The 24,113-nt window shown below is 45.4% G+C and overlaps 1 protein-coding gene across 2 annotated transcripts in view; it reads right to left on the bottom strand.

The window, feature by feature from the left end:
• The window catches only part of ZHX1 (zinc fingers and homeoboxes 1), a 32,157-nt gene extending 8,341 nt beyond the window's left edge, over positions 1 to 23,816 (bottom strand). For both annotated transcript variants that reach the window (XR_009246055.1, XM_004580710.2), the window contains exons 1-2: positions 23,362 to 23,816; positions 10,096 to 10,199 (exon numbers count right to left, since the gene is read on the bottom strand). The gene's annotated coding sequence lies outside the window, so the exon portion shown is untranslated. The remainder of the gene's footprint in view (positions 1 to 10,095; positions 10,200 to 23,361) is intronic.
• Positions 23,817 to 24,113: the final 297 nt, after the last annotated feature.

Raw genomic sequence — 24,113 nt, 5'->3', positions numbered from 1 at the left:
TGGCTTACAGACTGATTCAGCTCCAGGCGTTGCGGCCACCTGGGGAGTAAACCAGCAGATGGAAGATCTTTCTCTTTGTACTGCCTCCTCTCTGTAAACCTGTCTTTCCAATAAAATATAAATAAGTTTTAAAAAGAAAGCACAGAGACTTTGAGAGACAGATCTTTCATCTGCTGGTTCACTCCAAATACTAACAATAGCCAAGGCTAGGTTAGCACAGAGTCAGGAAACCTTAACTCAATCTAAATTTCCCGCATGAGTGTAGGAATCCAATTACTTGAGTCATCCGTCACTGCCTTCCCAAACACATCAGCAGAGAGCTGGACTGGAAGTAGAACATATAGGACTTGAACCAGTACTTGTTTCAAGTGGCAGGTTAGCCCAATCACGTTGACCCTGTATCATCAGGAAAACATGGATTAGTCTACGGCCATACCACCCTGAACGCGCGCGATCTCGTCTGATTTCGGAAGCTAAGCAGGGTCGGGCCTGGTTAGTACTTGGATGGGAGGAAAACATGGATTAGGAATGGATGTTTGGTTTGATGACTCAGGTGTCTCCTGGGATATCCACAGCCCATACTGGCGTGCCGGGTTCAAGTGGCAGCTCTCTTCCTGACTCCAGCTTCCACCTTGGAGACCACAGGTATCAGTTCAAGTCACTGGGTCCCTGCCACTCACACAAGACACCCAGACTGAATCCCTACCTGCTGATAAGCCACATTTTTAAAAATGAGTTATTTTTATTGCAAAGGCAGGCCTACATAGAAAAGGAGAGACAGACAGAAAGATATTTCATCTGCTAGTTCACTCCCCAAGTGGCTACAACAGAGCTGAGCCCATCTGAAGGCAGGAGCCAGGAACTTCTTCTGGGTCTCCCACACAGGTGCAGGATCCCAAGGCTTTGGGCCGTCCTCCATTGCTTCCCCAGACCACAAGCAGGAAGCTGGATGAGAAGAAGAACAACCATGACATGATTCGGTTCCTGCATGGGATCCTGGCACTTGTAAGGTAAGGATTAACCACTGAGTCATCATGCCAGGCCCTGTAATAAGCCACTTTTAAGTTTTCCATTATCTTGCTGGCAAAACCACGGTCAGTTTTAAAAATATATACTTAAAAGGAAACAGGACGATTCCCACAAGAGCTTCAAGATATGGTCTGGGCCGGCATAATGGCTTAGCAGCTGAAGTCCTTGCCTTGAACATGCCAGGATCCCATATGGGCACCGGTTCTAATCCCGACAGCCCTGCTTCCCATCCAGCTCCCTGCTTGTGGCCTGGGAAAGCAGTCGGGAATGGCCGAAAACCTTGGGACGATGTACCCATGTGGGAGACTCGGAGGAAGTTCCAGGCTCCTGGCTTTGAATCAGGACAACACCGGTAACTGCATTGACTTGGGGAGTGAACCATCGGACGGAAGATCTTCCTCTGTGTCTCTCCGCCTCTCTGTATATCTGACTTTGCAATAAAAGCAAATAAATAGATTTTTTAAGATTTTATTTATTTTTATTGGAAAAGCGGATATACAGAGAGGAGGAGAGACAGAGAGGAAGATCTTCCGTCCGATGATTCACTCCCCAAGTGACAGCAACGGCCGGTGCTGCGCCGATACAAAGCCAGGAGCCAGGAGCTCTTCCAGGTCTCCCACGCGGGTTCAGGGTCCCAAAGTTTTGGGCCGTCCTTGACTGCTTTCCCAGGCCACAAACAGGGAGCTGGATGGGAAGTAGGGCCGCCAGGATTAGAACCAGCAACCATATAGGATATCAGCGCGTGCAAGGCGAGGACTTTAACCAGTACGCAATTGTGCTGGGCCCGTAAATAAATCTTAAAAAAAAAAAAAAAAAAAAAAAAAGATATGGTCCAATGGCTCACTTCTGCATCACACATGTGGTCTGAAAATTGGCCAGAGTAAACATTAACATCCTCAAGGTTCTTATTAGTTAGTCATAATTTTGGAGGAAATAGGTCCTTAATACAGCTGCCGTATTTTTATGGAAGAATATCCGGACCAGAGTAGTTAGTACAGAGACAGTGAGTATGCCACAAGGTAAAACTAGAAGTGTCATTCCTGTCAGGGAACTGGCAATGCTACTCTGTCTCTGTCTCATTTCTCTCACCCCTCAAACCAAGACTCTTCAATATAAATGTGTTGAATGTCAACGCCATGACAGGCACTGTGTTAGACAGGAGGAACACAGTGGTGACCAAGACAGTCTCTGGTCCATCAGACATCACCAGCGGTGAAGGGAAAACAGGTTTCTACAAGAATCTGACAAAGTATTGGGAAATTTCAGTATGCACACACCGAAAGAAGCTTCTAGAAAAGAAGTAGAAACAGATTCTGTGAATAAAGGAGGAATAATAGTTTCTACCTCATGGTACGACCAAGTAAAAATCCTTCCTTTACTTACTCTCATTAACAGTAAGTGCCTGATTGGACGTTTTTCCAGGAGTAGCACCATTTATTTAGTATCATATACCTTCTCTCCCTTTTTAAAAGCAACTTAGTTAACAAGACGCACAAACTCAATCAAAAAGACAGGAGTAAAAATGCAGAAAAATTTCTATGGTATAGTTCTAATTCAGCTCTCTTTGTCATTAAAGTGTAGTGTGCCTAGGTCAGGAAAACGCTGTTCAGAAATAGCTATTAGCTAATCGCTACCTGGTGTTCTGTTTGAAGATCAACTAAAATCAGGGCTTAAAATCAGTTTGAGGAACATTGTATTATTTACTTGTAAAAAAGGGTGAGAGGTCAGTTGCACAACTGAGTAGCTCAGTGGCTTTACAATTAAAACACCATTAAAGTTAAATCTGCCAACAAAAAGAAAAGAGTATAATCTAAGCGCATCCAGTACGGCAAGTATCACCCTTGAAAACTGTTTTCAATTAGCCTTGCAGTAGAGAAATGAATTAAATAAAAATCCTAATGAAATCGAGTCTTTTATTACCATTAAAAATGATTATCAGGAATAATCCAGAAATGCAAAATAACATTTAACCACTTGCAATTTTTTAAAAAAATCAGAACAAGATCTGCATGTTAAGTGGATCTGAGAGACGTCAGAGGTGCAGTGGGTTACACTGCTGTTTGGAACGCTGGCACCCCACACTGAGAGTGCCAGTTCAACCCCTGGCCACTACACTTAGGATCCAGCTTTCTCCTGACAGTAGGCAGTGCAGCATGACCTACGTGCCAAAGTGGGAGACTGGCTGCAGCCCCTGGCTCTGGCACTGCCTTTCCCAGACCTGGTTATGTGCATTTTAGAATGAACCTTCCTCTGTCACTCTGCTTTTCTTTTCTTTTTTTTTTTTTCTTTTTTTAAGATTTATTCAGTTTATTACAAAGTCAGATATACAGAGAGGAGGAGAGACAGAGAGGAAGATCTTCCGTCCGAAGATTCACTCCCCAAGTGAGCCTCAATGGGCCGATGCGCGCCAATCCGATGCCGGGAACCTGGAGCCTCTTCCAGGTCTCCCACGTGGGTTGCAGGGTCCGGGCTGCAGGGTCCGAAGGCCTTGGGCCGTCCTTGACTGCTTTCCCAGGCCACAAGCAGGGAGCTGGATGGGAAGTGGAGCTGCCGGGATTAGAACCGGCGCCCATATGGGATCCCGGGGCTTTAAAGGCGAGGCCTTTAGCTGCTAGGCCACGCCACTGGGCCCTCACTCTGCTTTTCAAACAAGCAAGAAATATTTTGAAAATTATATTGACCATGAGAAAATATGTATGCATATGGACAAGGACCAAATGAGAGCAGATAAAACATGAAATTTTCATGTGAGATTATGGGTAAGATTTTTGTGTAGGCTATCTTTCTTTAATATTGTTGTAACACTGCCTTATTATAAAATAAAACAACACTTTCAGGAACTTAAAAAAGTTGCAAATACTGCCACTGTCTCAAGCTGGAAATAGTTTCTACTGCATTTTTAAAGCAAAAATCTATGCTAAACTTGTTTTCCAGGAGAATCAGGAATCCCTCAGTATGTATAGCATTCAGGCCTATTCCAGACATTTCTTGAGAAATGTCCCATGACTATGCACGTGCTGAAATAATTACAACAGAACTTCTCTACATAAAAGCATTAATGGAAGCAAAGTTCATCTCTTCACAGTACTAACATTTTGGCAACTGTTCCAGGAGCTCTTTTACAGCCAGAAAGAATATTCAGCTCTCCACTATATCCATTAGGTTCAACAAGTATATATGAAGACCTGAATAATATTTGCTGGGAAAAAAAAAACTTTAAAAGAGACCTATGTTGCATATGATAACATAACTTCATTAAACATTAATTTGTAGAATTATGAAAATTGTGCTTGCTCTCCAGATTATTCTCACCAATAAAATCCCTACTAATAAAAAATCACAGCAATCAGCAAAATATTAAAATATCCTTGAGTAAAATAAAAACATTCAGAGAATTATTACCATAATGAAACAGGCGAAAAGAGCAAAGTTCTCATAAGGATGTCCAAGCAAATTCGTCCTTGGAATTATCACTTCTGTATTCCATAATACAACTATGATGGTATTCTACCACAGTTTCAAAAAGATTCAAAACTTCTGGATGTATATACTACAGAAGTTAGTGGATTCTTTCAAATGCTATGCTTCCTAAAGTCTAAAAAACTTACAGCCAAGCAGAACCCAGGCTGCGCTGAACTTCCCAGCCTCTGGGTTTTCTGACTGTCTTGTACTGTAAATTAAATTATTAACAGATAACAGTAGGTTGGGCCTAGTTAGCTTGCAAAAGGATGCTAGTTTTATATGACAAAAAAAAAGATTTTATATGATAAAAACAAACATTTTTAAATCAACTTTGGTTTAACTAAGAACATTAAGAAGATATTATAGCTTTTAAGAACCATGTTAGGTTTCACTTACTATCTACTAAAGTGAAACTGTTCTTATGGAACAAAAATACACACCCTTAAAATCCTTTGGAATTTGCATTCATAAATATACCCGCAAAATTCTTAGGACTCTGTATTTTATTTGGCTTCACGTCTCACTCTGAGTCAGAGTTGTTTAGTCAGATGAAAATGCTTATTTTCACATGTTTGTATTCAAACTAAAAGTTATAAATCCACCAAAAATCATAGAATGCCTGAAATAACAGTAGGCACAAAGAATAACAGAGTCAAAACAAAGGCCATCTATTCTGTCAAAATCAAACTGGGTGGAGGTGGCCTTTAAAACCTAAGACATTTTCACATTTAAAACATAAAAATATTTAGAAACAATAAGTTCTTAAAAATTAGGGGACCCGGCACAATAGCCTAGCGGCTAAAGTTTTCGCCTTGCATGTGCCAGGATTCTACATGGGCACTGGCTGATGTCCTGGCTGCTCTACTTCCCATCCAGCTCCCGGCTTGTAGCCTGGGAAGGCAGTGGAGGACGGCCCAAAGCCTTGGGACCCTGTGCCTGCGTGGGAAACCAGAAGAAGCTCCTGACTCCTCGTTTTAGATGAGCTCAGATTCAGCCATTGCAGCTACTTGGAGAGTAAACCAGTGGACGGAAGACCTTTCTCTCTGTATCTCCTTCTCTTTGTACATGTGACTTTCCAATAAAAATTAACAAATCTTTTAAAAAATTAAGAATTGGGCCTGGCGCAATAGCGTAATGGTTAAAGTCCTTGCCTTGAACGTGCTGGGATCCCATATGGGTGCCAGTTCTAATCTCGGCGGCCCGGCTTTTCATCGAGCTCCCTGCTTGTGGCCTGAAAAATCAGTCGAGGATGGCCCAAAGTCTTGGGATCCTGCACCCGTGTGGGAGACCCAGAAGAGGTTCCTGGCTCCTGGCTTTGGATTGGTTTGGCTCCGGCCGTTGCGATCATTTGGGGAGTGAAATCAGTGGACGGAAGATCTTCCTCTCTGTCTCTCCTCCTCTCTGTATATCTGCCTTTCCAATAAAAATAAATCTTTAAAAATCTTTAAAAAAAATTAAGAATTTGACAACACAAATTTATACTCAAAACAAATATATTTAAAGTTTATTGGCAACACAAAATCATTACATGAGAAAGAAATCTCAAAAAATAGTTGAAATGGTCTCAAAAAATTAAAAATCAAGTATCAAAGTAAATACAGAGATCGAAATGGATGGAAGAAAAGTGAAAGCACCCCAGAAACCGGGGCTGGCCTTGTGACACAGCAGGCGAACTTCCTGCCTAGAATGCTAGCGGCCCCTGTTAGAGGGCTGCTTCGGCTTCCGGCAGCATCTGTGCACAGGGAAAGCAGCAGAAGACGACCTGCATCCTTGGTTCCCCGCACCCACCAAGGAGCCCTGATGGACCTTCAGGCTCCTGGCTTTGGTCTGGCCCAACCCTGGTCAGTGGGAATATTTGGGGAGTAAATCAGTGAAGCGAAGATTCATTCTCTCTGTATGTCAGTTTAAAAACAAAACAAAACAAAAACCAGAGTGGACAAGGATAAGCTAACGAAAGAGGCTCCCTTTGCTAATGGCTGAAGACAAACTCAATCGTTGCTGTCTTCCTTATCCGCCATCCACCCCCCACGCCGGCCACAGCCTCCCCCAACCCCATACCTCCCACCCAACCTACCACTCTCACCCCAAGAAAGCACACCTTAATAATGCTGAAGAGTGAAAGAAGAATCCAAACTGGACTGCTGCCAAGCTCGGACCCCAGTTTTAACAGTGAAGTATCTTCCTTTATTATTATTATTTTTAAAATGGTTTATTTCTCTGATCGCCTAAAAGGCAGAGAAACAGTGATCTCCTTTCTCCTGGCTTATTTCCAAAGCACCTGCAACAACCAGGACTGGACCCGGCCAAGCCAGGATCCAGGAACTCAATCCATCTCTCCCACATGGATGGTGGGGATGAGCCAAGTACTTGAACCAACAGCACTGCCTCTCGTGTGCAGCAAGCCAAGATCGACAGCAGAGCCGGCACCTGGATTCAGGCTTCTTTAAGCAGCAGGTTAAACACAGCACCAACCCTCACCCCTCAATATCTGAAAAGATTTCTACCTGCTGCTTTCAGGTAAGTACAGATGTACTACGATGAGAGTAATACATACACTAGCACTACCATGATACTGCTTATCTTAAGAGTTTGTGTATATGATCCAAAACAATTTTCTGCTGCAGTTTTCCATAAGTTCATCAAGCGTGCTTTCACAGTCTAACCTAAGACTGCTGTTTTTACTTCCAAGTGACATTATCTTTGAGAGGCTGATGAACCAGTCACGGGTCCAATATCTCCTCATTTATAAAACAAGGAACTGCTAGCTCCTTATAAGTGAGTTAATCATCCAATCACAAAAATTCCTTGAAGGAAAGTAGTAATTAGTATTGGTACCACTGACTTGTAAGAACTCATTTTTTTTTTTTAATGAGAAAGGTACCGTGCTGGTGATAGAAATGGTAACGCTGCCAGGTATAACCCCAACATCCCATATGAGCATCATTTCATATCCTGGCTGCTCCACTTCTGATCCTGATCCCTGGTAGCAGCTTGGGAAAAGCAGTGGAAGATGTCACAATTGTTTAGGGCCCCTGTTTCCTACAGGGAAGACCGGGAAGACACTCCCAGTTCGTGCCTTGGGTCTGGCCAAGCCATGACTCTTACAACCATCAGGACAGTCAGTCAGTAGACAGAAGAGCTCTCTCTTCCTCTCTATAACTCATTCAAATATTTGGGGGGGGGACCAGCAAAGCAGCCTAGCGGCTGAAGTTCTTGCTTTGTATGCGCTGGGATCCCATAAGGGTGCCAGTCCATATCCTGGACCATGCTGCTCCCCTTTCAATCCAGCTCTTTGCTTATAGCCTGGAAAAGCAGCAGAGGACAGTCCTTGGGCAACTACCCACCTGGGAGACCTGAAGAAACTCCTGGTTACTGACTTCAGATCGGCATAGCTTGGCCACTGCAGCCATTTGAGGAGTGAACCAGCAGACAGAAGACTTCTCTCTCTACCCTTTCTCCTCTCTCTGTAAAATCTGACTTTTAAATAAAAATATATTTTTTTAAACTATTGATGCCGACATTGTGCTCTATTAGCACAAGTTCAAGTTCTGGCTGCTCCTCTTCCAAAGCAGCTCCCTGCTACTATGCCTGGGAAAGCAATAAAAGATGGTCCAAGTGCCTAGCTAGGCCCTGACACCTTGTGGGAAATCAGTGGAGGTGTATGTTTTGGCTTCAGTCTGGTCAGTCCCAGCTACTGCAGTCATCTATGGGAGGAGCCAACGCATGGAAGAGCTCTCTCTCCGTAGTTCTGCCTCTCAAACAAATAAATACAAGTTTAAACTTTTACATAACAGAGCCCAGCACGATAGCGTAGCAGTTAAAGTCCTCACCCCACACAGCCTGGGATCCCACATGGGCGCTGGTTCTAATCCCGGCAGCCCCGCTTCCCATCCAGCTCCCTGCCTGTGGCCTGGGAATACAGTCGAGGACGGCCCAAAGCTTTGGGACCCTGCACCCATGTGGGAGACCCAGAAGCAGCTCCTGGCTCCTGGCTTCAGATTGGCTCCAGCTGTTGTGGCCGCTTGGGGAGTGAATCATCGGACAGAAGATGTTCCTCTCTGCCTCTCCTCCTCTCTGTATATCTGCCTTTCCAATACAAATAAATCTTTAAAAAAAAAGTTTACGTAACAACTGGATTAAAGTATAAAGATTTCAAGTATAGTAATACGTAATCTAATGCTTATTTTGGAAAGTCAGCTAATTAGGGGGCTGGCATTGTGGTGCAGTGGGTGGTGCATCCCATATAACTGCCGATTCAAGTTCAAGCTGCTCCACTTCCCTGTGGATGAAAGATTTCTTCCTTTCTCTCTCTGTATAACTCTGACTTTCAAATAAACAAATCTTATAATAATTAATAATGTAAATAAAAGTGTGTATAAATATTGGCATGGCTAATCTAAATAAATATTTAATTATGAATTAAATGTTTATAATCAACTATTATTAACAACTTTTATAAATGAAATTATATCTCAGCCCTGCTCTTTCTTTTTTTCAAAAGTCTGGCCCTTTGCCATCTTACTTTATCTTTTACCTAAGTTTTTTTTTTTTTCTTTTGTTTTAGGTTTGTTTATTTTTACTTGAAAGACAGATTTCACAGAGGAGAGACAGAGAAGGGCTTCCTCTCCTGGTTCACTTCCCACATGACTGCAAAGCAAGGGCTGACCTGATGTAATGCCAGGACCTGATGTAATGACAAGGAGCTTCTTCCTTGTCTCCCACAACAGTACAGGGACCTAAGGACTTGAGCCATCCTCTGCTGCTTTCCCAGGTCAGAGCAGGGAGTTGGATCAGAAGGGGAGCAGCTGGGGCGTGAACCGGCACCCATGTGGGATGCTGGCACCCAAAGCGGAGGATTAACTTGCTGCACCCCGGCGCTGTGCCCCAGGACTGCTGTAGTATCTTAAAGCACTTCTGGATCTAGGTACAAGAATGTAACAGTCTCTGGATCAGTTTCCCACAGTGAGGCTCCTACCCTCAGGGCCCCCCTGCGTCTTGCTTACCTCCTTTATCACTGCTCTTGATATACTGTCTGACACACAGCTGTTTTCAGCAAACAGTAATTGAAAAATCAATTATAAACATACGACAGTAAGACAGAAAAGTCAGTTATGAACACACCACGTGAGATTTATTAGGTGTGCTATTTACTTTGAAATTAAAGCAGTCTGGGCCCGGCGGCGTAGCCTAGCGGCTAAAGGCCTCACCTTGAACGCCCCGGGATCCCATGTGGGCGCCGGTTCTAATCCCGGCAGCTCCACTTCCCATCCAGTTCCCTGCTTGTGGCCTGGGAAAGCAGTTGAGGACGGCCCAAAGCTTTGGGACACTGCACCCGCGTGGGAGACCCAGAAGAGGTTCCAGGTTCCCGGCTTCGGATTGGCGCACACCGGCCGTTGCGGCTCACTTGGGGAGTGAATCATTGGACGGAAGATCTTCCTCTCTGTCTCTCCTCCTCTGTGTATATCTGGCTGTAATAAAATGAATAAATCTTAAAAAAAAAAAAAGAAAAAAAGAAATTAAAGCAGTCTATATCTTAGAGTTTCTAAATTGTGAAACCACCTGAACGTTACCATCGAAAAACAATGAAACGCGTACTTGCCGTACTTGCCATAGCTTCTTGAGCATCCTGTTCTTTGAAATGGGAGGATATCCCTTTAAATCAGGAGACGTCTAGCTCAGGCCATCCTTACAAACAGGTCCACAGGATCCTACCAAAAAAAGGTGCAAAATGGCTTATTATCCTATATATGATTTATCCATAACAAATTTTAGTTTATGCGTTACTTTTTGAAAATGAACATAATTGTGGGCCCAGTGCAGTGGCCTGGCAACTAAAGTTCTCACTTTGCATGCACCAGGATCCCATATGGGTGCCATTCTAATCCCAGCTCCGCTTCCCATCCAGTTCCCTGCTTGTGGCCTGGGAAAGCAGTCGAGGAAGGCCCAAAGCCTTGGGACCCTGCACCCTGTGGGAGACCCAGAAAAGGCTCCTGGCTCCTGGTTTCAGATCGGCTTGGCTCCAATTGTTGCTGCCACTTGGGGAGCGAATCAGTGGACACATCTTCCTCTCTGTCTCTCCTCCTCTCTGTATATCTGACTTTGCAATTATAATAAATAAATCTTTCTAAAATAGATTTTAAAACTGCTAAAAAAAGAAAGGAAACAATTTTAAGAGTACTTATTTTCACTTATTTGAAAGAGAAAGAGACAGACAGAAAGACTGATAAAGATCGCACATCCGTGTCTCACTCCTCCAACCCCCACAGCAGCCAGGGTTGAGCCAGGCTGAGCCAGGAGTCCAGTGCTCCACCAAGGTCTCCTGTGTGGGGGGCAGCAACCCAAGTCCTCAAGACAACACCCATTGCTCCCCGGGGAGACATCAGCAGGGAGTGGATGGGGTTCCAGTGTGGGAGGTGGGCAGCCCCAGGAGCAACTTAAGTAAATATATTTATGTATTTAATACACTTTTAAAATCATTTTTTTTTGAAAGGCAGTTAGAGAAGGAATGGGAGCAGGGAGCAAGAGAGGTCTTCCATGTGCTGGTTCACTCCCCAACTAGTCATAATAGCAAGCACTGGTTGGCTAGAGCTGGAACTGGGGTTTCCTGTACCGTGTGGGTACAGGAACCCAAACATGGGGGCCTTCTTCCACTGCTTTCCCAGGAACATTAGCAGGCAGCTGGGTAAGAAGCGGAGCAGTCATATGGGATGCCAGCACAGCCAATGGCAGCTATAACTGCTAAGCCACAGTTCTGTCCTGCAAGTACCATTTTAAAGGTTGTACCAAAGCCCTGGTGTGATGGCCCAGTGGCTAAAGCCTTGCCTTTCATGCACCAGGATACTATATGGTGCCAGTTCTTACCCCAGCTACTCTGCTTCTCTTCCTGCTCCATGTTTGTACCTAAGGAAGTAGCAGAGGATGGCCCAAAGCTACCACACCCCGACCTGCACAGGAGATCTGGAAAAATCTCTAAGCTCCTGGCTTCTGATCAGTTCAGCTCTGGCCGCTGTGGCCATCTGGAAAAGTGAACCAGCAGACAGAAGACCTTTTTCTGTGTCCCTTCTCTCTATAAATCTGACTTTCCAATAAAAATAAGATAAATCATAAAACAAAAACAAAAAGCTTAGAATCTGGGGCCAACACAATGGTTCAACTGGTTAATCCTTCATGTCTAAGCGACAGGATCCCATACGCATGTCAGTTCGTGTCCCAGCTGCTCAATCTAGCTCCCTGCTCGTGGCCTAGGAAATCAGTGGAAGATGGCCCAAAGCCTTGGGACCCTGCACCCGCGTGGGAGACATGGAAGAAACTCCTGGCTCCTGGCTTTGGATTGGTTTGGTTCCGTCCGTTATGACAATCTGGGGAGTAAACCAGTGGCTGGAAGATCTTTCTCTGCTTCTCCTCTCTGTAAATCTGCCTTTACAATGAAAATAAATAAATCTTTAAAAATAATAATAAAATAAAACTTAGAATCTTTTTTGTTTGCTTTTTTAAAGATTTATTTATTTTTATTACAAAGTCAGATATACAAAGAGGAAAGACAGAGAGGAAGATCTTCCATCCGATGTTTCACTCCCCAAGTGAGCCGCAACGGCCGGTGAGCGCTGATCCGAAGCCAGGAACCTGGAACCTCTTCCGGTTTCCCCCACGCGGGTGCAGTGTCCCAATGCATTGGGCTGTCCTCGACTGCTTTCCCAGGCCACAAGCAGGGAGCTGGATGGGAAGTGGAGCTGCCGGCATTAGAACCGGCGCCCATATGGGATCCTGGCGTGCTCAAGGTGAGAACTTTAGCTGCTAGGCCATGCCACCGGGCCCAAAACGTAGAATCTTTTTTTTTTTTTAAAGATTTATTTATTTATTTTATTATTACAAAGTCAGATATACAGAGAGGAGGAGAGACAGAGAGGAAGATCTTCCGTCCGATGACTCACTCCCCAAGTGAGCCACAATAGCCGGTGCTGCGCCAATCCGAAGCCGGGAACCTGGAACCTCTTCTAGGTCTCCCACGCGGGTGCAGTGTCCCAAAGCTTTGGGCCGTCCTCAACTGCTTTCTCAGGCCACAAGCAGGGAGCTGGATGGGAAGTGGAGCTGCCGGGATTAGAACCGGCGCCCACATGGGATCCCGGGGCGTTCAAGGCGAGGACTTTAGCCGCTAGGCCACACCACCGGGCCCAGAATCTTTTAAATTAGTACATAAATGTTATGAAAACCTCAATTAAAAGTTGGGAGAAGGTATGTTCATTTGTATTTGCACACAAACCTATTAGTGTTTGTATCCTAATTTATACTGCATTAAATATGGTGGTAAAGATTATTAATGCTGGCAATTCAAGCCAATAATAATTAAAATAAACTAGTGGTACTCTAAGCCTAAACATGATGTTATACAACAAGATATCAATGTTTAATTATTCAGTTTTGCTACAATACTACCTGAAACTACAAAACTACACGAAACATCAATAGTTTGCAATCAAACAATTGAAAACTGTTCTTTGAAAAGTACATGGTAGCTGTTGTCGTGTGGCACATTAAACCAGTGGCACATTAAACCACCGCTTACAATCATCCATTTGGGTGCTGTTTAAAGTCCCATCGGTCTGCCTTTTGTTTCAGCTCCCTACTAATACTCCTGGAAAAGCAGCAGAAGATGGCCGGAGGGCTTGGGCCTCTTTCCACCCCAGGCCGGAGATGGGCCTGAACTCTGGGTTCCTGCCTCTGACCTGGCCCAGCCCAGACACTGAGTCACTCAGCTGTTGCAAATACTCTCTCTGTAATTCTCACTTCCAAATAAACAAAATTTTCAAAAAAGAATCGTTAGTATCCAGAAATCTTACATTACCCAGTGCAGTTTAACCAGATAATTTAATAAAGTTATAACTGATTCTCTTACTAGAGTAACAGTAAACAGTGCTTTTAAAGAGATAGAGTCTATCTGGTGCTTTTCTTGAATCACTGACACTCTGCAAACTACAATAAAGGGATAGTTAGAAAGGCAATTTCCCCAAAATACCACATCTTTTTATTTCTGTCACTGTTCAATACTACTTGATGAAGAGCCCTCTTAAGTGAGAAAGACCATAAATCTATGAAAATCTGTCCATGCTAAGTCAAAGCTGACAGGGATACATGTTCATGAAATGCCAGGGAGCATGTTTTGGGAGCTCCAGGGGAGCAGCTTGTCGTCTCCTCAGCCTGAGCAGGTACAATTTCATTTCCTGCTATCTCCCTGGCCAGCCCCTTGTTAGCCATCCATCTACAGGATATGGGGTAGGAGAGAAGACGAGAAACAACTGCCAAAGAGGAGAGGTTATTTTCCAAAATGAATTATTAATATCGTAGGAAATTGGTAACTTATTCAATCCATTCTGAGATCATCCGACAACTGCAAGATGTTTCGCCAAGCGAGCGTCTCCCGGGAAGAGCTGCCAAGAGGCAGCGAACAAATGGGCTCCCCAACTTCTGAATGAAAATTCTAGTCACCTGACATTGGTTTAGTTCCTGATGCGGGGATTACTGCATAACATTTCCAATTCAAGGTGTTTTTTAAAATTCAGAATGAGCGGGCTTTTATAAATTAAAGAGTTCACCTCTACAATGTACATTATGTAATAAAAACATAACAAGGGCCCGGCGGTGTGGCCTAGCGGCTAAAGTCCTCGCCTTGAACGCCCTGGGATCCCATATGGACGCCGGTTCTAATCCCGGCAGCTCCACTTCCCATCCAGCTCCCTGCTTGTGGCCTGGGAAAGCAGTTGAGGACGACCCAAAGTATTGGGACATTGCACCCGCGTGGGGGACCCGGAAGAAGTTCCAGGTTCCCGGCTTCGGGTCAGCGCGCACCGGCCGTTGTGGCTCACTTGGGGAGTGAATCATCGGATGGAAGATCTTCCTCTCTGTCTCTCCTCCTCTCTGTATATCTGACTCTGTAATAAAATAAATCTTTTAAAAAAAATAAAACATTAGAAGATATTCTTGAAGTAGACAGATTTTAAAGCCCAAGAGGCTTGGACCAGACTGGGTTCAAATTCCAATACTATCTCTTAATACCTATGTGGCTTTAAATGAATGATTTAACCTATCTGTGCCTCATCTATAAATGAGACTAATATTCACACCTCCCTAGTATGCTTGTTGCAAGGACTGTAATACATACAAAAACTTTTTGAATATCTGCTACAACTTGGGAAGAACATAAATGTTAGATATTTCTTATTTTACCAAAGATGTTGACTTCAAGTTACATAACAAAGGAAAGTTGTGTGTTTTAAAGATTTGCTGAAAGTTGACAAATCCAATAACATTCAAGCAATAAACTTCATTTTCTTTTTATTTAAAAGATTTATTTTTATTAGAAAGTCAGATATACAGAGAGGTGGAGAGACAGAGAGAAAGATCTTCCGTCCGATGATTCACTCTCCAAGTGACCACAATGGCCAGTGCTACGCCGATCTGAAGCCAGGAGCCAGGAACTTCTTCCAGGTCTCCCACGCGGGTGCAGGGTCCCAAGACTTCGCGCCATCCTCGACTACTTTCCCAGGCCATAAGCAGGGAGCTGGATGGGAAGTGGAGCTCCCATGCGTTCAAGGCGAGGACGTTAGCCTCTAGGCCACCGCACCGGACCCAATTTTCTTTTTTTTCCCCCCAAGATTTATCTTTATTGGAAAGGCATATATATAAACAGAGGGAGAGACAAAAAATTCTACCATCCGTTGGTTCATTCCCAAGTGGCTGCAATATCCAGAGCTGAACCTGTCCGAAGCCAGGAACCAGGAGTTTCTTCTGGGTCTGCCACATGGGTGCAGTGTCCAAAGGCTTTGGGCCATCCTCAAGTGCTTTCCCAGGCCTTAAGCAGAGCGCTGAATGGAAAGTGGAGCAGCTGAGATAGAAACGGGCACCCATATGGAATCGTGGTGCTTGAAGGAGGATTAGTGCGTTGAGCCATTGCGCTGAGCATATTAACTTCATTTTTTAGTTCATATCTCTGAACATTTTAAATAACACTGGTACAAGTTGACTTTAACAGGTAGACACTAATGAATCATGATTTAATCCCCTCTCCACACCCTTTCTCTCACCTTAGCTTCAAAATGAATCACTCCCAGATGGCATATTTTAAGGGGTATTACATAGAACAAATTGGCCCTACAAATAATCTTGTATTCCTCTTCTCACCCTCCTGCCTCCTGAGTGCAGCCTATGCCCAGTGAGCCAAGACGGCGGCAGAGACGACACTGGCAGGAAAGGGGAATAGTCCTAGTATGGGAAAAAAGCCTAAATCATGAATATAGTGCTTAGAGATATCAGAACTTCCTATGTCCTTCTAGTTCTACAACAACTAGGAAAGGAAGGAAAGACCTTCAGAAACAGAAAAACAGGAGTTGGAATCATGGGAAACAGGAAAATCACCAAAATTTCAGGAGTTTTAATTTTATTGAAAACAAAAAATGCTTATGATACAGTTGCCACCTTAATATTTTGATGCACAAGCTCTGATGATAAGTTCTTAAAATCTAAATCTAAAAACTGAAAATAAAAATCCTGCATTAAAAAGCATTTATTCGGGCCTGACATGGTAGCCTAGCAACTAAAGTCCTTTCCTTGCACGCACTGGGATCCCACATGGGCACTGGTTCATGTCCCAGCAGTCCCGCTTCCCACCCAGCTCCCTGCCTGTGGCCTGAGAAAGCAGTGGAGGACAGCCCAAAGCCTTGGGACTCTGCACCCATGTGGGAGACCAGGAGGAGGCTCCTGGCTCCTTGCTCCTGGCTTTGGATCGGTGCAGTTCTGGCCGATGTGGCTGCTTGGGGAGTGATTCAATGGATGAAGATCTTCCTCTCTGTCTTTCCTCCTCTCTGTATATCTGCCTTTCCAATAAAAAATAAATATTTTAAAAAAGTATTTATTCAACTGGTTCCCTGAGTGAATGTTATTCCTAACCTGTACGTATAAACTGGTGTTCCACAGATCACTACAATTGTTTAGGCCAAAGATATGCATCTGTCATAGAGCCATATATACGTAAACACACATGCATTTCTTTTTTTTTTTTTTTTTTTTTTAATTTATTTTATTTTAATTACAAAGTCAGATATACTGAGAGGAAGAGAGATAGAGAGGAAGTGGAGCTGCCGGGATTAGAACCAGCGGCCATATGGGATCAAGGCGAGGACCTCAGCCACCAGGCCACGCTGCCAAGCCCCAACACACATGCATTTCTACAACTGGTGATAAATCAAAGAATACAGATCACAGAAAATGCCAAGATTAATCTTCTAAAACACAAACCTGGCAACTATATAAAAGTTTACACATTAACATTTATTTTAAGAATAAATGTATACAGGGCCCGGCGGCATGGCCTAGCGGCTAAAGTCCTCGCCTTCAAAGCCCCGGGATCCCATATGGGCGCCGGTTCTAATCCCGGCAGCTCCACTTCCCATCCAGCTCCCTGCTTGTGGCCTGGGAAAGCAGTTGAGGACGGCCCAATGCATTGGGACACTGCACCCGCGTGGGAGACCCGGAAGAGGTTCCTGGTTCCCGGCATCGGATCAGCATGCATCGGCCCGTTGCGGCTCACTTGGGGAGTGAAACATCAGACGGAAGATCTTCCTCTCTGTCTCTCCTCCTCTCTGTATATCTGGCTGTAATAAAATGAATAAATCTTTAAGAAAAAAAAAATAAATGTATACAATACAGAATCAAGATGAATAGGGTAAGGACGCATTTAAACAGACGGTAAAACATTTACTCAAGATGAAGCAGAGAGGACATATTTCAGGACATAGGAAAGGACAGAACAACAGCAGAGGGATACCTGGAGACTGACAGACACAGGAAAGCAGCGGGCACAGCAGTGTGGTGCTGCAGTGACTGATACTCCAGCACGGCAATCTGAACGCCACCAGCATCCAGAACTCCACCAGCAACCAGGTGGGAAGGGACTTTGACTGGGAGCTTGGGAGGTGAACCCATACAAAGAACTGTCCGTTCTGCTGGTCCATTTGATTTGACCAGGAGCAGAGACAGAGCAACAGATCTCAAACGGGCAGTGTGAGAACAGGGTGGATTTCATTGCCCAGTCAGCCCCCTAGAGCTGAATCGGGCGCCATTTTGCATAAGGAGGAAAGGGCAAGGGAGAGGACGGAGCATGTTCTGAGCTGGGAGTGAGCTCATTTCTGACTCGGTGAACTGCAACAACGTGGCATTCTATGGGTTCCACCCAAGACAGGTCTGTAGCCCTCAGACCTGATGGCCAGCAGATCAAGAACTGTGGTGGTGGTACGGCAGGCACCATTTTGGGCACTGTGGCAATAGCTTTGGGACTGCAGGGGACAAAAGTGAACTGCGCATGTGATGAGCTCAGGAGAACTCACTGAGTTCCGTGGTTTGCACTGGTCCCGCAGGAAAATAATTTCAACTGTGGCATCGTACAGGTCAAAATAGGTTCATGTGGCACCCAGACCTAATGTCTAACAGGTTCCAGCAAGATCAGCGCCACCAATAACCTAATTATATAGGATACCAGGTGTCTCTCTAATCCTGGGACCTGCTCCAACCAGAAGTGGGAGAAAGGTTGCAAAGACAACAGTGCAGCCTCAGCACAGTATCACAGGAGGTGGAGAGTGGTGAGCCAAGAGCTGGGGCTATGGAGACCATGGGGGAAATCTAACATAAGAACCCAAACCTGGAACTCACTGGAGGTAGTGGCACAAGTGGCTGCAAGCAAAAAGCTGTGTACCAACTGCAATAAGTAAAATTGCATTGTAGACCTGTGAGTGATACAGCTTAGAAACCTGTCCCAAGGAGAAGACTCTGCTAACCAGAAGTCCAATGACCAAGAGCATTAGAAGAGACAAAGGCACAATGAATATTACTGAAGATTCCCCTGCAAAGGAGCAAAACCCTATGCCAACCTCAGAGTTAACTGAGGAAGACATCAAGAAAATGGGGCACACAGAATCCATAAGACTCCTTTTAAAGCTTCTCATCAACAATGAGAAGCACATACAAGAGTTCAAAGAATTTAAGCAAGCAATAAAGCAAATCAAGACTGGTATATCAGAAATGAAGAACACAGTAGAGCAAATTAAAAGTACAGTGGAGAGTCTCCAAAATAGAATGAAGCAAGCAGAAGAAAGAATCTCAGAATTGGAAGATACTTCCTGTCATCAGGGGGAAACAAACCAAAAACTGGAAGCAGAGCTGGATCAGGCAAAAAAAAGTATTCAAGAATTGAGATACTATTAGGAGACCAAATATAAGAGTTATGGGAGTCCCAGAAGGTGCAGAAAGAGAAGCTGAGTTTGTAAATGTATTTAAAGAAATAATAAAGGAAAATTTCCCTAATCTGGAGAAAGAATTGGGAAACAAGATCCAGGAGGGGCACAGAACTCCCAACAGGCTTGATCAAAAGCAATCTTCACCAAGACACATGATAATCAAGCTCTCTTCAATTGAACATAAGGAAAAGATCCTTAAATGTGCATGTGAAAAAAATCAATTGACATATAAAGGAATGCCAATTAAACTCACAGGAGATCTCTCACAGGAAACTCTACAGGCAAGAAGAGAACGGAGTGACATATTCCAGATTCTAAAAAAAAAAAATTGTCGGCCTAGGATAACATATCCAGCAAAGCTTTCTTTTGTCTTTGAAAATGAAATAAAATTCTTCCACAGAAAAGAAAAGCTAAATGAATTTGTCTCTTTCAAACCTGCCCTACAAATGATACTTCAAGATGTTCTCTTGACAGAGAAGAGGAATAGCACCTACCAAAACCAAAGGCAAACGGGAAGAACATCACAGTAAAATGACAACAGAAGACTAAACCAATGAACAATCCATTCCTAAAATGACAGGACCAAAGTACCACCCATACATATTAAACTCTGAATGTAAATGACTTAAGCACAATCAAACGTCATAGATTAGTAGACTGGATTAAAAAACAAAACCCATCTGTTTATTGTCTGGAGGAGACACACTTCAACAAAGATCAGTAGAAACTATATCACATGGGTTTTGTTGCTTTCTGTTGGTTTCATCTCTTCAAAACACTTTCTTCGGATTAAATCATTCAGTGACTCGTAGATCATGCAGTAGCATCATTTTCTTCAAGAAGGTTCTTGATTTTCATTTCTTCGGCTACACATTAGTCATTTAATAGCACATTATTTAACTTCTTGGTGTTGTTAATTTCTTTTTTCTCCCTGATGTTGATTTTGTTTTGTGGCTCTTCATTTAAGGGGATGTACAGTAGTTGTGTAATGGCGACTGTCGTATCTAGTAACATGTCATTTAATTTCATGGCATTGTAAATTTCTATTTTTCTTTCTATCATTGATTTTGTATCATGACTTTTCATTTGAGGGGATGTACAGTAGCTGTGAAATGGAGACTAACATTCAGATGTGAGGATGCAGTGTGGTATGCATCTCTATTTCCAGACAAAGATGGACTTACAATGAAACTGTTTACTGTATCTTGACAATAGGATTCTGGACTCTCTGCCATTGTCCATACCTGCAATGATGGACGTATGACTGAGTATGAAGAACTATATGTTAGCAATGATATAGAGGAACTGGGGGGGGAGGGAATTGGGGAGGGGATAAGGGAATATGGAACTGTATCATAAAATAATAGCAATAATAGTAAAATGTAAAAAAAAGAATAAATGTATACAATACAGATTTCTAAACACGCATCCTGAAAAGCAATCTAAATGCACAACTTCAGTCATGTAACTTTGTTTACTAATTATTACAAACATATCAAAGCCACAAAGACACAATAAAATTCATCAGAAGCACTATAGAAACACTGGATTTTGTTCAAATGCTAAAATCATATCTTTATATATATATACAATTACTTTAGAACAGAATAACTCCAAATCCCTCCCTAAGAATTCCACTGACTATTATATCAGATTAAAAACTAGATTAGGGCCCAATGCGATAGCATAGCAGCTAAAGTCCTGGCCTTGAAAGCGCCAAGATCCCATATGGGTTTCGGTTCTTATCCCAGCAGCCCCACTTCCCTTCCAGCTCCCTGTTAATGGCCTGGGAAAGCAGTGAAGGACGGCCCAAAGCTTTGGGACCCTACACCCACGTGGGAGACCTGGAAGAAGCTCCTGGCTCCTGACTTCGGATTGGCTCAGCTCTGGCCATTGTGGCCGCTTGGGGAGTGAGCCATCAGACGGAAGATGTTCCTCTCTGTCTCTCCTCCTCTCGGTATATCTGCCTTTCCAATAAAAATAAATAAATCCTTAAGAACAAAAACTAGATTAAATACTGAACTGTCAACACGGGTAATACTCAAGTAAAGTCTTTTGAGCCCAAATGGACAATGCTACTGCATAGATAAAAGTGTCGCTCCCTCAACTGCATCTGTAATGATTTAAATAATCTTAAGAGCACTTTCATTTAGGTATTAAGTCCTAAGTCACAGGCAACTGAGTCTTAAATACCACTTCTGTGCTCAGTTCAAAGAAAACATGTAATATATCTTAATATAACCCTTCTACCTTAAAGCAGAAAATAAAAGGAAAAGGGGTTCAGAATGAGCCACCTCCCCATGCCATTTTAATTAGCAAATTAACTGTAAAACTTTATTCATAGCTATCCAAGAGAAAGAACTGATAAGTCTCCTGAAAGGCGAAAGCACCGCCACAGCACTGATGAGCCACCCTCCCAATCCCGCCAAGTCAGCGCAGCAACAAGGGAAGAAAGGCTCCGAGCACCCGGTCCCAGCCCATCGCCAACCAGCTGGCTGCGCGCCTCTGGGCCTCACCCAGCCAAATCTGTTCAGGATGAAACAGACACTGGAGCTATGCGCACTCGGAGGAGACCAAAGAACAGCACAAATAGATCCCACCCGGAGCTCTAAGCTGGTGCAGGCTTCAACTGTATCTGTAAGGCACTGCCAATAAATTCAAGCCCTTTTGAAAACACAAAAATGGCCTGCAAAGTCTGAAACAAAATATCACAGCGATTCTCAGTTATTCATCTTATTTTAATTCTTGCTTTCTCATTTTAGCCCCTAGCAAATAACAATCCTAGTAAATAAAACCCATGAAGAGATACTTGTACGAAAAAAAGAATCATTGGGTAAATAAAATGTTACCATTTTCACATTAAAAAGACTGAATCCAGACGCTTCTTACTTTGTCTAAAATTCGTGTGTGCAGTTCTACAATGTTCACTAAAGGAAGGAAAACCTGAAGCGTAGCCGTAAGAGCCGTTTCCTTCTCATTCTTGCCTTATTATTCCATAGGCAGCTCATGGGTTCCCTTGATTAGGCTCAGGAGTCAGAACTGGTACTCCAGCAATTGAAGCGTGGAGCGGTGGCTACACTCCTGTTGAAACCAGGGCTTTGTTTCAGTGCCTTAGCACCAGCGTAAAGTCGGGATGACTTACTTAGAAACAAAGGTAATTCCTGCAGCACCACGGAACACAAGTTAAAGCTTTTAGACAAAGACTGGGAACAATGACCCACAGCAACTACCCCAGAGGTGCATGACAGATGCCTATGCGCGCGCGCACACACACACACGCACACACACACACACACACGCCACAGTCCCCAGTCCCGCTGCCTCCTCCCTAGCCACGAAACGCTGTCTGCTTCCCAAGCCTTAGCATCTGCTCTATCAATCTTAACCTCAAGGGAACTAGTTGCTTCTTTCTGTGAAGTTACATGGGAAACATAATCACACCATAAGTAATCGGCTAGCCTTTCTGGACATTTTTCTCGCAAAGATGTGCTCTTTTCATCTTAAAAAAATAATAGGAAGAATTGGAGTTAATGACACAAAACGACTGTGCACGTCTTGTTCTGCCAGGTCTCCTGTCTTCTCCCATCTCCATCCTCCTCTTTTAACTCCCCTAGCCCCAAGTCCCTCACCGATGCTTCGCACGGGCTGGACCCGTCCTTAACCCAAACTGCGGGCACCCCACGAAAGCTCGTCCGTGGGTAGCAGTGGGGAGAGGGGTGTGGGGGGGGACACGTTGCTCTTTCTCACTGCGCTCACTGAGGGAAGGGGTGGCGTATTGGAACAAAGAATTTCAAGTCCCTTTTCTTGGAACTTTGGGGCGAATGCACACGGGCAAGGCTCTTCTTGCCTCCCGTTGGAGGCTCTTCGCACCTAGCACTCCGAACGCCTCTTCCTCGCCTTTCATCCCCAGGATTTCCTAGGACCGCCAGCACCCCACCCCAGCGCAGCCCCACCCCGTTCTATTGAAAAGGGTGGGCGTTCTTTCCATTCTCATTAACTTCTTCCCTAAATCGCAGCGCTGCTTGCACATCGTAATACTGTCCTTAAAGATCTCAACCGAGTCTTTCTCCCAAGTGGAGGCGCAGCCCATCCCTGAACCGGGTGGGGGAGGGGGATGAAGGGCTTGCACCTTCCCCCAAAAAGGTGTCCGGGGTTCCAACTGCAAAGCAACAACTAGAAAAGCTCTTCTACTCTCCGAGAAGCCTAGCCTCGCCGGGTGGCCACACATCCCCGGAGGGCAGCGCCAGTGCGAGGGCCCTCAACCTTGGTGGGGTCCTCCATCCCTGCGTAGCCCCTCTCAGGGAAAACCTAGCCTTGACTGTCCGCTCAGCAGCCCCCCAAGGTGCTCACTGCTCGCTCACGCGGGGCGTTCTGATGTCTCCCCCGCGACCCCCGCCCGGGGAGCGCGATGCAGGCGGCGGGTCCCTCGCAGGCCCCGGCCCTCCCCACGGACGCCCCGTGCCAGGTGCGCCCCGCCGCAGCGCGCCGGCTGGTCCCCGGGGTCCCTGCCCTGGGGCCGCCCCGCACCCCCGGCGTCCGCTCCCCACGCGCAGCCCGGGGCGTCCGGGCCCGCCGGTCGCGTCGCTACCTGCAGGCGCCGCCGCGCCTCTCAGCGCCCCGCCGCCGCCGCCATCTTGCATTTCAAACCGAATGCACTTTTCAGGGAGTCAACTCTGACCTGTGAACCCTAAACCCGGAACCATTTGGCAGTGCCCGCACACACGACCTCAGCAGCTTCGGCTAGCCAGCCGAGCGTGGGGACCCGGGGTTAAGGGGGTGCGAGGAGAGGCGCGCGCCTCGCGGCCGTCCGGGGGCGGAGCGGGGAGAGAGCCAACCGAGGTGGGGCCCTCCCGCGCGCGCCCTCCGCGCGTCCCCACACCGCGCCACGCCACGCCGAGCTCTCCACACCCGGACCCCGCCGCTCTCCCGGGTCTCGACACCCCGCAAGCCACCCCGGGATGGACGCGCCGCGGGCGCCGGGGAGCCTCCCCGCCTCCTGTCAGCTGAAGCTCCGCCCCGCCGGCTCTGGCCCCGCCCCTTGCCGGCGATGACTCCGCCCCTGGCCGCGTATTGTCCCGCCCCTTGCCGGCGATGACTTCACACGCTGGGGTCTGAAGCCTGGTCGTTTCTCAGATCAATCCAAAAGGCAGCCCCGCCTGCTGTCAGCTGAAGCCCCGCCCTTGCCGACGATGGCCCCGCCCTTGCCGGCGGTGACTCCGCACGCGGTGGCCAAAAGCCTGGTTTCTCAGATCAATCCAGACGGCAGCCCCACCTCCTGTCAGAAGTCCCGACCCCGCCTCCCGCCCCGCCCCTCGCCGGTGATGGTTCCGCCCAGTGTGA

Source organism: Ochotona princeps, chromosome 9, assembly GCF_030435755.1.
Source record: "Ochotona princeps isolate mOchPri1 chromosome 9, mOchPri1.hap1, whole genome shotgun sequence".
Taxonomy (NCBI): Eukaryota; Metazoa; Chordata; class Mammalia; order Lagomorpha; family Ochotonidae; genus Ochotona; species Ochotona princeps.
The sequence above is the reverse complement of the archived record's forward strand: the minus strand, read 5'-3'. Positions and strand labels throughout refer to the sequence as shown.